The 14,316-nt window shown below is 46.4% G+C and overlaps 1 non-coding gene across 1 annotated transcript; it reads right to left on the bottom strand.

The window, feature by feature from the left end:
* Positions 1-2,000: 2,000 nt before the first annotated feature.
* Positions 2,001-2,106, bottom strand: LOC149751489 (small nucleolar RNA R71). Its single transcript, XR_016398162.1, has one exon. It is a non-coding gene; the product is annotated as a small nucleolar RNA R71 (small nucleolar RNA).
* Between the last annotated feature and the right edge of the window lie 12,210 nt (positions 2,107-14,316).

Here is a 14,316-nt window from a genome sequence, read left to right as displayed (position 1 = left end):
ACTCCATAGCTCCAGAAGATTTCCTTCTTGCTTCCTCACTCAGAAGCACTCCCACAACGTCATCAAAGATCAACTTCCCCGTCGCCGAAGAGTTGCTCACCGCCATCACCAGGCCCTCCCAGCTATCAGGCAATCCGGAGAGGATTAGCAATGCCCGAATCTCATCGTCAAAACTAATCTCCACTGACTCCAACTGGGCCGTGAGTCCATTGAATTCGTTGAGGTATTCTGCTATGCTGCCGCCATTTTTCATACGAAGATTAAACAACCTCTTCATGAGAAATACCTTGTTTGATGCTGAGGGTTTCTCGTACATCCGCGACAATATTGCCATCAACTCCATTGTCGTCTTCTCGTTTTTGATGTTGAAGGCCACTTGGGATGCAAGTGACAATCTAATGGTGCCGAGCGTCTTCCGATCGAGGACCTCCCAGTCTTCATCGGACATCTTCTCTGGTTTCTTCGCTCTACCTCCAAGAGGTAAATAGAGATCCTTCTGGTAAAGGTAATCCTCTATTTGCATCTTCCAAAACCCGAAGTTCGTGCCATTGAACTTCTCAATTCGCAACTTTCCTTCATCCGCCATCGCAAAATACCAATAGCTCTGATACCACTTGTTGTCAGCGCCCGCGCCGGAACCCACTCACACCGGCACCGCCACCGACGTCGGACAAGCAAAGAGAGAACAAACGGATAAGCACTCTCTCGCTCCCTCGACACCGGACTCAAGGATCACCACTTCGCTTCCGCTGCGAAGGGCAAAAGATTACCCCTGGTATCAGTAGGGTAACACTTGAGCACCGCAGCAGATTATCAAAGATCAAAGGAAGAAGAAGGAAGAAAATAGCAAAGCAAACACAAAGATGTAACGAGGTTCGGCTACAAGTAGCCTACGTCCTCCACCGCTCCAAATCTTAACTAGGATGAACAGATTACAGAGATAGCACACACCAGAACGATCACAAGTGACCGATCTACAAGAGATTCACACAGAATTTCCTTTGCACAAGAAGTAGGATCCCAATCCTCTTCTTCTCTAGAACCCTAGCCTCACAAACAAGAGTCTCTCCCAAATATACGGCAATCTCTCTTACCCTAGGGCTCTTATGAGTCCTATATATAGTCTCAAGACCTTCAGATGATCATAGCCGTCGAAACGCCACCAAAAACACCAAAGAAAACTCGTCTGTATGATTTCCCGCGAGCTCGAGTCGACTCGACTTTAGTTCGAGTCGACTCGGGCACGTCTGGACAACTTCCAGTATAACTGGCACGATCTCGGGTCGACTCGACTGTGGCTCGAGTCGACTCGACGATGCTTCGAGTCGACTCTGACAGTCCAGACAGAAACATGGTTTTTCGGCTTTTCTCCTCCCGGGTCGACTCGACAGGCCTCGAGTCGACTCGACTGTTCCCGAGTCGACTCGACTGTAGCTCGAGTCGACTCTGACAGTCCGCCAGACAGAACTATGCAGAATTGATTCTCCTTCAATTCTCTTCATCACCAATGGTCTCCACATACCCCAACATACGAAACCTATTACCTTTTGACCCTGAAATAGAACGAACCCTTAGGAACATTCGAGCTAAGATCAAAACATTAGGATCATCCCCACCTCTTAAGATGGCTGAAGAACAACCCAAACTCCTGAGGAAGTACTTTACTCCCACTATTTACACTTCCCCATCTTGCATTCGATTACCTGAGGTAGCAGCTGTACAATATGAAATAAAGTCTAGTGTGATCCAAATGCTTCCATCTTTTTATGGGCTCACCAACGGAGACCCATACAAATATTTAGATGAATTTTTTGAGATTTGCACCACTGTCAAGATTCAGAACTTCACTGATGATGCCCTGAAACTTAGGTTATTCTCCTTCTCCCTTAAAGATAGAGCCAAACAATGGCTGAATTCTTTAGAAGCTAACTCGATTCGTTCTTGGGATCAAATGCAACAAGAATTTCTTAAAAAATACTTTCCCATAGGAAGAACGAACCAGTTTGGACGTGCCATTACAAGCTTCTCCCAAACTGAGGGAGAAGAATTTTATGAAACTTGGGAGAGATTTAGGGACCTAATCCGTAAATGCCCTCATCATCAAATACCTAAGTGGCAACTAGTGTAATGTTTTTATGACGGATTGACAGAACGAAACCGTCAGATGATCGATGCTGCATGCGGGGGCACTTTTATGCTTCAAAATGAGCATGAAGCATGGCAATTATTTGAAAATCTTAATGAAAACTCCCTCCACCATGCTTCATGTTCTCATCAAGCACCCCCGAGTTCTCAAAGAAAAGGGACCATTTGTGAAATAAGTCATTCTATGGACCTGTCTAGCAAGGTAGATGCATTGTCTCATAAGATTGACCAACTGATGATAGGTGGGCATTACATGAACTCTTCCCAAGCACAAGTGTGTACTATTTGTTCTAGCCCATCCCACCCTATTCATGAGTGCCTCTCAGCGCCCCAATTCCCCGAACGCGTGCAAGAACACATCAATGCTGCTCAAACACAGCCCAGACCGGGTAATGACCCATTTTCCAATATATATAACCCGGGATGGCGAAATCATCCAAACTTTTCTTGGAAGCAGCAAGCTTCGAACACAGCCCAACCCTATTCCCAAAATTTTCAAAATCCTCAGAATTTTCAAACCCAACAAAATATTCATCCCTACCGTCCCTCGACTCAATTTCAACACACTTCTCCTCCACCCCAAAGAAACACAGCCTTTGAGGAGAAAGTGTTGAACGCCCTTCAAGGTTTGGAAACCATTACACAATTGGTACACTCTCACACGCAATCAATCGCCAAGCTAGAATCCCAGATGGGGCAACTAGCTAATGCACTGAACAAGCGAGAGGAAGGAAAGCTTCCAAGCCAACCACTAAGTAATCCTAGGGGACAATACATGGCTCAAGAAAATCAATTAAATGCAATTCATCATGAACAAGCCAATGCTTTGACTACCCTAAGGAGTGGACGTATAATAGACAATAAGATTGGGGAGGACAACAATAAGGAAGGTGAAGAAGAGGATAGAAATGTGTCAAATGAAAATCTAAAACCTTCTTCTTCTTCTTCGGCTAGTCCATCTTCTGCCAAAACTCACATCCCAAAGGCCCCATTTCCTGAAGCTCTTACTTCACCCTCTCCATTTGGCAAAAAGGGAACTTCACTAGAGGAGATGATGGAGGTTTTCAAACAAGTGAAGATCAACCTTCCACTTCTTAATGTTATTAGACAAGTTCCCTCCTATGCCAAATTTCTTAAAGACCTGTGCACCCAAAAGCGAAAATCTAGGACACATGTGCCTAGAAAGGTCTTCCTAACTGAGCAAGTGAGTTCTATTCTCCAACACAACACTCCTCCGAAATTCAAAGATCCTGGTGCTCCCACCATCTCCTGTGTCTTAGGAAATAATTTTATTGATCGAGCACTCTTAGATCTAGGGGCAAGTGTCAACCTTTTACCTTACTCAGTTTATGAGAAACTTGGGTTAGGAGAATTAAAACCAACCTCGGTATCTCTTCAATTGGCTAATCGATCTGTAAAAACACCACGTGGGATAATTGAAGATGTTCTTGTCAAGGTAGACAAATTCTATTTTTCAGTAGATTTCATTGTCCTTGATATGGAACATGAACCTAATCCTAAGAAACAAATCCCCGTGATCCTTGGGCAGCCCTTTTTAGCAACAGCCAATACATGCATCAATTGTAGAACAGGGGTAATGAATATATCATTTGGGAACATGAAGGTAAAATTAAATGTGTTCAATGTGGACGACCAACCCGCGGGGAAAGTTGAGTGTTTTATGATAGACAAAATAGATGAACTCATAGAAGGAGATGCAAAAACTACCTCACTGTGTCTGGCTGAAGACAATAAACTTAGCGCTTGTTGGGAGGCAACCCAATTCTCTTAGATTTCTTTAACATTGAGGACAATATTAGGTTTAGGTTTGGGGGTATTTTTAAGTATTTTTTTCATTTTTTGTTTTGTTTGCATCTCTTGCATTCGTTTTCACTTCATAATGTCAGGTTTATCAAAAGAAATAAAAAAATAAAAAAATAAAAATATCTTTTAAAAAAATGTGTTCATTTTCATTTTTTATAAAATAATAATAATAAAAAAAAATTAAAATTTTTTTTTGTTTTTTTAAAAAAACCTCATTTCTATATATTAATGCGAGAATGCTAAACACACAAGGTATATAAAATCTAAAAAGCCCAATGACTAGTCGGAAGTAATACAAATTTAAGTTCTTTTCATTAAGTCTCTCTTAGGGAGTTGTAAGCTAATTAATACTTCGGAATTTCACTACACACTGGCTGACACTTCTAAGGTCTAGGCTCGACATTATATTGATAGTATAGTAGCAACCTTGGACCCTGATGAATCATACTTATCTAATCCAAAAAAAAAAAATCATCAATAATAATGGATTTAGTCTGGAACATCGAAAAGGGCTACCTATTGTCAAAGGTCAAGTGGGCTTGTGATGAGAACTCCGAGCATAAGTCCGTAGGGGAGTCTTGATGCCCGACACCTTATGCCAACTGGTGTGAGAGTTGTCGACTAATTGCTCGTTACACGGAGAAATCACCACAAGAGTAAAAGTGCACAATATATATATAAAAAGGAACAAAAAAAAAAACTCTGTATTGACCTTGAAAAAGACAGTAGTGTGAAAGCCGTCATTGTAAAAATTCGAGTAAACTGGAATATTACAGATAAAGCCCGTGAGGTACTAAAGTAAATATCCACAACTCTCGAAATCCTGCAGATAAAATGATTTTGAATCAGTGAACAGGTCCTTTCGACCAATCCTTGGAAACTACTAGTCTTAACAATATTTTGTTGATCCGAACCCTTAGCTTGTGTACGGTCCAGATTTCACGAAGCACTCCAGTATAAATAAGTCTTACAACTCCCTAACGGAAACTTAATGACTTCAACTTGAATTGCATCTTGACCTAGGATTTGGGCTGATTTAGTAAATAAAACTGTGTGTGCTTTGAAATTTTCATCATTTATGTATCTTAAATTAGATTTTAATAAAAAAAAGGAGAGTTTTTGAAATTCTTTACTAGTATGCATTTGGAATTCGATTTTCACTTCATAGATCAATCGATTTAAAAAAAAAAAAGAAAAAAAAAGAAAAAAAAGAAATTAAGAATAACAATAATAATAAATGATTTACTGAAGTTTGTGGGTATCTTCACTGAAAATCCTCACGAGACTACAACTCGTCCACTAGGGTAACCTAGGGGTTTAAAGCCTTGTTACATATGGTAAATGTAACCGCGATGCCTGCGAAAGTGAGTTAAAATTCTTCTTTTCTAGTTTTATTTTGCTCGAGGACTAGCAAAACATAGGTTTGGGGGTGTGATAAGTGCTTAATAATCTATAATTTAGTTATCTTTCTATAGCACTTATCAATGTTTTTAAACTGATAAATATATATTTTACCATAAAATTAAATAAACATTGAAATAAATTTAAAATATGGTAAGAGGTAAATAATTCTTTTCTCAAAACAGACTCTAAACTTGTCTCTCTCCTGGTTATAATCTTTCATGAAAACATATAAGGAGGAGATTGTGTTGACCCGATTTGGTAACCTGATGGAGTTGTAATCAAGCTAAGGTTATAATTAAATGGGTTTTGGTCCTGATTCGATCGAAAGTTATAATTAATTATGTATGGGGCAAAGGTTTGATTAACCCTTTTTATTAGGTCACGGTCCGGTTTTTAGTCTTATCTGGTCGAGTTCGATCTGAAGCAGCTTAGCAAGAATTAAATTTAAATGACAATGGGCTCAAGGACAAGTCAACCATCATGACCCACCTCAAACCCAAAGTCAATTTCCAACCAATTCGTTATCTGCCTTCATATAAAATTTATAATAATAATAATAACTAAATATTCACGATTCACTGTTCATATGAACAGTGTCCAGTTCAAACACTGTTCATAAGAACAGTGTTAAAAAAAAAAAAACAAAATGCCGAAAACACTGTTCATATGAACAGTGTTCATGAAAACACTGTTCATGTGAACAGTGTTAGAGAAAAAAAATAAATAATACATAATAAATAAATAAAAAATAAAAAATAAAAAAATTGGGAATCCACTGTTTATCTTCTTCCTCCCGCAGTCGGCCACCTCTCTCCGCCATCACCGACCGGATCCCGCGGCGCCTCTTCCTCCTCTCCCGCGATGCAATCCTCCCCCGCGCGATCAAAGGAGCTCGTCCCAGCCGAACGCCCCAACGTCGTCGTCGTCCCCGAATCCTCCGCCATCAACCGTGTGCGGCGTCTTCTCCTCCAAGATCAGCGACCCAACCGCGTCGAGATCCCAGCATCGTCGCCCCGTCTTCCGCCCGTGGTGCATCCGGAGCGACCAGATCCTCCGCCACTTCATCAGTCGGCACCTCTCTCCGCCATCACCGACCGGATCCCGCGGCGCCTCTTCCTCCTCTCCCGCGATCTGCATCCCGGCACCACGCCCCGGAATCAGCCGCCGTGATTCCTTCTTCCCTCTCTCCGCGTGCGCCGGACGGCTATAAAAGGAGGAGGGTGGCCATCGGTGAGAGGGGGGGAGCTCGGTTTTGAAGAACAGAGGAGGCTCTGTTCGGGAGATGAAGAAATAAAATAAAATAAAAAAAGAGAGAGAGGCTGGGAGCGGAAGGGAGTGAGGAGCAATTTTTTTATGAAGATGGGAGGACTTCCGGCCACCATGAGCAGCTAAGCCTCGGTTTAGGGGTTTGATGAAGCCATAGAGGAGTATTCGTTTCATTTTGATTGATTTGAGTTTGTATTGTAAGATGGTTGCATGATGAAGAATTTATCAATTGATCGTATGATTTATCCAATTTATGTGAATCATTTATCTTGCATAAAATATTTTACATAGATTGATCTATTTCATCGAATCCAACACCTGTGGTTTGGAGGAGATATTCATGTGACATCGATTTCATGTTTAATGACTTAATGATCAGATGCATCATGCTAGGTTAGACAGGTCATGCAGAGTAGATGGTTTGTGCTAGACTTAGATGATTCATGCTGGGAATTAGTTATAATTTTCTTTTGTGATTGCTTTGGCTTGTAGTGGGAAGCAATCAAGTCTTACATACAACTTAATCATTGAAAGCGTCACGGATATAAATCTATCGGTGGAATCTAGCCCTAAACACCTCTCTCCATAGATAATTCATACTACTCTTAGTTTTTATCATTTACTCTAGCTTATCCCCTTTGAAGTAATTATTTAATTAGAAAAAATAACTTGTCTCCAATCCCTGTGGACCGACACCCGTAATCACTATCCTACAGGATACGTGCTATTGCGTGGTTTATTATCAAAATTGAAAGAACCGATCAATTTTTGGCGCCGTTGCCGGAGATTGCTAGGATAGTTATTTTGTCTATCATTGAAAAAAATTAATTAGTTAAAAAAAACTTTCAAAAATTCGTGACGAGAATTTTTGATCTAGAAATTCGTGACAAGAAAGGAACTGCAAATGTCGTAGCATACCACTTATCTAGGATTCTTCTTGAACCCTCTAAGAATACCTCACCCTTACATGATGCTTTCCCGGATGAACAATTATTTGGGGTACAAGGAATGAAAATGCCATGGTTTGCAAACATAGTTGTTGCGGGGACGGCCTTTGGCCGGAGCCTCACACAACAGCATAGCCCACATTAAGCTAGCAGAGAAAGAGGACCGCGTTCCTCCCGAGGTATTGTCCTCTTTGGGGGTCGAGCGTACCCGGAGCCCTCCTCACGGTTTTGTCCCACAAAAGGGCCCTCGAGAGGAAAGGATTTCCACCCCCCATTTAAGGCACGGAACCTTTCCGCTACTAGCCGATGTGGGACTAAATTCAAGGCCCCCTCCTTTCCCACAACATAGCCCCCCCAGCGGGAAGGTTCCGGCCAGGTTTTACCCCAACGGGCCCCCACAGTCCTGGAGGGTAGTCAATGGAGAGAGGAGGTGCCCCCTACCTGGCGCGTCATCTGTTGCGGGGGCGCCCTTATGTTGTGGGGAGGGAGGGGGCCTTGAATTTAGTCCCACATCGGCTAGTAGCGGAAAGGTTCCGTGCCTTAAATGGGGGGTGGAAATCCTTTCCTCTCGAGGGCCCTTTTGTGGGACAAAACCGTGAGGAGGGCTCCAGGTACGCTCGACCCCCAAAGCGGACAATACCTCGGGAGGAACGCGGTCCTCTTTCTCTGCTAGCTTAATGTGGGCTATGCTGTTGTGTGAGGCTCCGGCCAAAGGCCGTCCCCGCAACAGATGGCGCGCCAGGTAGGGGGCGCCTCCTCTCTCCATTGACTACCCTCCAGGACTGTGGGGGCCCGTTGGGGTAAAACCTGGTCGGAACCTTCCCGCTGGGGGGGCTATGTTGTGGGGAGGGAGGGGGCCTTGAATTTAGTCCCACATCGGCTAGTAGCGGAAAGGTTCCGTGCCTTAAATGGGGGGTGGAAATCCTTTCCTCTCGAGGGCCCTTTTGTGGGACAAAACCGTGAGGAGGGCTCCGGGTACGCTCGACCCCCAAAGCGGACAATACCTCGGGAGGAACGCGGTCCTCTTTCTCTGCTAGCTTAATGTGGGCTATGCTGTTGTGTGAGGCTCCGGCCAAAGGCCGTCCCCGCAACAATAGTAAATTACCTTGCCATAGGACGAATTCCTGATGATTGGTCAACTCAAGACAAGAACCGATTCTTTTCACAAGTAAAGTTCTATTATTGGGATGATCCCGATCTATTCAAGTATTGTCCCGATCAAGTAATCCGTCGATGTGTCCCCGAATGCGAATTTCAAAGTATTCTTTCATTCTGCCATTCACAAGCTTGTGGGGGACATTTTGGGGGTAGAAAAACTGCAGCAAAATGTAAGTTTGGGGGTGTGATAAGTGCTAAATAATGTACAAATTTATCTATTTTACATAGCACTTATTATTATTGTTATGCACATATTTTAAATATTAACAGAAAAAAATGTGTTTCCCCTCTCATTTCATTTTAATAAATTATTAGAGGTAATTCAAGTTTGGTTTAATTTTCTATATTGATTTAGTCTAATGTGTGTGCAGGTCGAGTCACCCCATTCACAAACTAGTCCCAATCTGTTTCATGTGTGGACTACTTTCTCCCACATGTGCATGAAGCTATTCATTCCTTTGTCCATGTCATATTTCCCCGTGTGCATCAAGCTTCCCAACCTAGCAAAATAGAGGCCTCTCCCATTTTCTCCACGTGTCCAAACTTCCTTTATTTTAGATTCAAAGCCCTTCCAACCTACCCGAATGGACCCAACCACTTTTCTAAAAAAGGAAGAAGAAATATAAATAATAAAAAATTCACATATCCTACTCATTCCCGTATTCATCTCCCACATCATATTTACTCTCTTCCCCTCCCTGTTTTGGAACATACCGAGTGATCCCCTCCGCATCCTCCCCCGCGCGATCAAAGGAATTCCTCCTAGCATCGTCGTCTTCTCCTAATTCTCCTAATCACTCCCTTCCGTTTACAGCCGCATCAACCGCATCCAGCTCCTCCGTCTTCATCCGGATCCACTCCCAGCGGCCATAGCCAGATCCTCTGCACGTTCCCACTTCTCCCGCGATGCATCCAGCTGGGCATTTTCCGCATCCAAGCATCTGTGGCAACGTCGTCATCCCCGGGTGTTCCGCCATCAGTCAATCCAGCCAGCGACCGAGTGGAAGACCAATCTCCTTCGCGATCATCGTCCGCCCAGCCTCCAGCTGCCGAATCACAGAAATGGCGTTCCGCCTCTTCCTCTTCCGGATTCCCATCGATCCTCCGATTGGCTCCTCCCAGCATATTCCCTGCATCCGTGAAGGAAATCCCAGCAGCCGGTGATTCAGCCCTCCCGCATCAAGCCAAGGATCACGCATCCAAATCGGGATATCCCCTTCTCCCATCCGCATTCATCTTCCACGGACCACTCATCCGCGATGCAATCTCCCCCGCTTTCGCCCAACTTCCAGCCATCCCGGGCTCACAGATCATCTCCCAAATCCTCTCTTTCCATTCTCCTTCCCAGCACTGAAACAGGGGAGATCTTCTTCCCAAAGCAGCCAGCCGGTGACTTCTTTCCTTCCCAGCATCCACGGATCTCAACCGCATTCAACCCAGCTTCTTCCAATCCATTTGCAGCCACAGCCATTCCGGGATACGATCACAGCTCCTTCCATTTTCAGGGATCCCAGCACCCAATGCGCCCAGCCGTGTCCGAGATCTCCTCTGCGTGCCAGCCTCTGCAAGGCATACCTACCACGTCCAGCTCCTTCCCCTTTGATTCCGACGCCAAACAGGGGAAAGAGGGATTTGATACGGGGTGCTCTTGAAGATATAAAAGGAGGCCACGGTTGGAAGAGGGGGGAGGAGGCTCTGTTTCGGTGAAGAAGAAGAAGAAGAAAGCCGAGAGAAAGAAATAAATAAAAGAAGAGAGAGGGGAGGAAAGAGAATATTTTGTGATATTTTGGGAATAATGGGAGGTGAAGGCTTTCATTTGAAGACGGGAGGTCGTCCGGAAGCCATGCTCGGCTAAACGTCCAATCTAGGGCTGGATGAAGCCCTAGCAATGTATCAGGGCATTGTAGTTCTTACTTTTTATTATTATTTTGGAGCTTGTTTAAATTCTTATCTTCAATGAAATATTTCTTTTATGATGTTTAAACCTTGAGCATGCTATTTATTATTCATGTTTGCTAAAGTAGTCTAAGATGATCCATGCCTAAGAAGATGAGGTGTGCTGCACCCTAGATTAGCATACTTAGGTAGACACTTCATGCTATACCGAAGATGGATCTTCCTAAAACTCTTTATATTTTTATTTTAAAAGGCTTGTAGCCAATATTGTATGCCTCTCTAAAAGATTAAAAAAAATATATATTAAAGAACACAGACCCTGATACAATGCTATGTGGTGGATTCCAAATCCTAGATCCATTTACTCTGATAAATTTCAATTCGCACTCATAGTTTAATTTAGTTTATTCGAATTAGCAAATTCTTCTTCTTGATTTATTTTTAAAAGAAAAATAACTTGTCTCCAATCCCTGTGGACCGACACCCGTAATCACTATCCTACAAGATACGTGCTATTGCGTGGTTTATTTTCAAAATTGAAAGAACCGATCAGTCGACCACCTACCACGGCCGTACCCCTCCGAGGTCCGGCCGAGGGCCATATCCTGCCACTGCCCCAGCATTTATTACGTATAACCTCTGCAAACCCCCGATTCACTCAACAATTAATGCGAATCTCCGGCCTACTCAACAATTAATGCGAATCTCCGGCTTACTCAACAATTAATGTGCATGGCTCCTATTATCTATGGATCCTCGGCTCTCCACGGCAAATCAGCTCAGCAGAGTCCTGTCAGCTGTGATAAGTCTCTGACCCCAGCCTCACCTCCGACATCAATGCAATGATTCACCCGATCGCGTGCCAGCTCGGGTCGTACGACGGCCTCACCTCCGACATCAATGCAATGATTCATCCGATCGTGTGCCAGTCCAAGCAACATGCCGAGCCGTACGACGGTCTCGCCCAATCACATCACAGGTAAACCGACCCCCCTATAAAAGGGAACCCTTGCTTCTCAAAGGGGGGTTGGACACAGAAAACTCTAAAAATACTGCTCCTCTTTCTCCTTTAAACACAGTTTGCCCCCTCTGACTTAAGCATCGGAGGGCCGGCGCCGGAAAACCCGGCCACCGGCTTTTCTGCAGGCACCCCGACGGAGGACGCCGCCCGCCGATGGACCGCCACTCTCCTGTGTCCACCGACTGCTCCCCCTCCTCAACCGACGACCGCCCCCGGGTCCAATTTCCAGCAACAGTTAGCGCTAGAGGAAGGGCCCGAGTCGCGATCATGAAGTTGAGAAGTAAGGGAGCCTCCAACATCTCCCGGCGTTCCCCACAGAGTCCTGAACACTCCGTCCAGAATTCGCCTACTCCGGCTGACCCGGTTCCTCAGGTCCAGCCGGAGCAATTCAATGCCCTGGTGCAGCAAGTCCAGGCCCTGGCAGCTGCCATTCAAGGCATGCGGTGCGAGGAGGCCTTACCAACGCTCCCCCCGCAGGCCCAGATCTTGCCGGAGTTTCCTTCCAACGACCCGATTCTCCAAGGCCAGAATCTCCATGGCTCCTCCAGGGCCAACAACGAAGGGCGGGCCTCCCCCCAGAGAGAGCTGCCGGGGGAAGGTCTCAACAGAAGACCCCAACCCTCTGAAACCGAGTCAGCCCCAGACCATCGTGAGCCGGAGCAAACCACGGTGACGATTCCTCGGGTTGGGGAGCTCGACAGGAAAGTCGAGCACTTGGAGCGCCAAATCGAAGCGCTCCACAGCAAGAAGGCAAGACAAGAGGGGGATTTTGAATTTACCACCAAGTCCCCCTTCTCCCGCCAGATCGAGGATGAGCCGGTCCCCGTGAGGTTCAAGATGCCTCAAGTGGAGCCCTACAGCGGAGTCACCGACCCCCACGACCACTTGGAGAGCTACCGAGCTCTCATGGCCCTGCAAGGATCCTCGGAGGCCGTACTTTGTAAGGCCTTCCCGGCGACTCTTCGAGGGACAGCTCGGCTTTGGTTTTCTGGGCTAAAGCCGAGCACGGTATCTTCCTTCGAGCAACTCGGCCGGCAGTTTGCTACCAATTTTGCTGCCAGCCGACGCCAACGGCGGACATCGGACTCCCTCCTGGATATCAAGCAGAAGGAGGGGGAATCTCTCAAGGAGTATCTAGACCGTTTCACCGCCGCCACGTGGGAAGTCCGCGAGCTGGACCAGTCAATAGCCATGTCGGCTCTAAAGACTGGGGCTCGCTCTTATCGATTCCTCTTCTCTATCGAGAAGAGCTTCCCGGCCGACTTCACCGAGATGCTGGCCCGAGCTCGGAAGTACGCTAAGGTCGAAGAGGCTATCGTCTCTAGGCGGGGTGCGATTGAGCCAGCCTCAAGGAAGCAGAAGAAACGCTGCGAGGAGCGCGGCCGCCAAAGAAGTCGATCCCCCCGCTGAGAGAAGAACCTCCCTCGACTAAGAAGCCCGCCTCGGCAGCGGGGACAACCTCAACGGTGGACCCCACCTCAACCAAGGTCCCCACCGCGGCCTCGGACATACCCGGGGAGGTACGAGAATTACACCCCTGTCAATGCTCCCCGGGCCGAAATTTTGATGGAAATCGAAGGTCGGGACTTCTTCCGACCTCCGCCTCCTATGCGGGATACAGGAGTTCCCCACAATCCCAGGAAGTACTGCCGCTTCCACCGAGACCGCGGGCACGACACGGAGGATTGCTTTCAGCTCCGGGACGAGATAGAGGCGCTTATTCGCCGCGGAGTGCTCAATCGGTTCGTAAGAAACCGACGTGAGGAAAGGAGGCCAGCGGAAAATGCCACACCGTCCGAAAATCCGGATGACAACAGGCCTATCGCCGGCACCATCAATGTAATCGAAGGAGCCTCGGCAGGAGGATCAGCCCAAGGAATCTCCCCGAAGCGCCCGCGTACTGCTGAAGTCATTTCGTTCTCGGACGAGGACTTGGAAGGGGTTGAGACCCCCCATGATGACGCTGTGGTCATCTCCATGATTGTAAATAAATTTGATGTAAAACGTGTCCTAGTTGACAATGGAAGTTCAGCCAACGTTTTGTACTACCATGCTTACCAAAGAATGGGGTTACTAGAAGGACAGCTCCGGAAAATTAATGCCCCACTGGTCGGGTTTACCGGAGACTCGGTCCCAGTCGAGGGCGAGGTTAGCTTTCTTGTTACGGTCGGCCTCGCTCCCCAGAAAAGCACTGTGAGGACGGACTTTCTTGTGGTCTGTCTACCTTCAGCCTACAACGCTATCCTTGGGCGGCCAGAGCTAAATGCCCTTCGAGCCGTGGTCTCAACCCGCCATCTACTCATGCGATTCCCCACCGGCCAAGGAGTAGGCGAGGTCCGCGGGGATCAGCTGGTCGCCAAGCAGTGCTACGTGGCGGCTCACAGAGTGAAGCAACCAACCGAGGCGCCGACTCAGGCAACGGGCCCCTCGCTACCCATAGAAACCCTGGACGCAAGGGACGACCTCTGGAAGAAGCAAGTAGAGCCCAGTGAGCTTCTTGTTCAAGTTTCTCTACGAGAAAATTTTTCCGAGCTAACTGTGCAGGTCGGCTCCGGCCTTGGCGTCCGCGAGAGGGATCACCTCATCAGCTTCCTGCGAGATAATGCTGATGTCTTCGCCTGGCTGCCCGCCGACGTACCAGGAATTGACCCTGAG

The sequence above is a fragment of the Phoenix dactylifera genome, chromosome 12, assembly GCF_051530095.1.
Source record: "Phoenix dactylifera cultivar Ajwa chromosome 12, Ajwa_hap1_PhDact_Kaust_v1.1, whole genome shotgun sequence".
NCBI classification, from domain to species: Eukaryota; Viridiplantae; Streptophyta; class Magnoliopsida; order Arecales; family Arecaceae; genus Phoenix; species Phoenix dactylifera.
The sequence above is the reverse complement of the archived record's forward strand: the minus strand, read 5'-3'. Positions and strand labels throughout refer to the sequence as shown.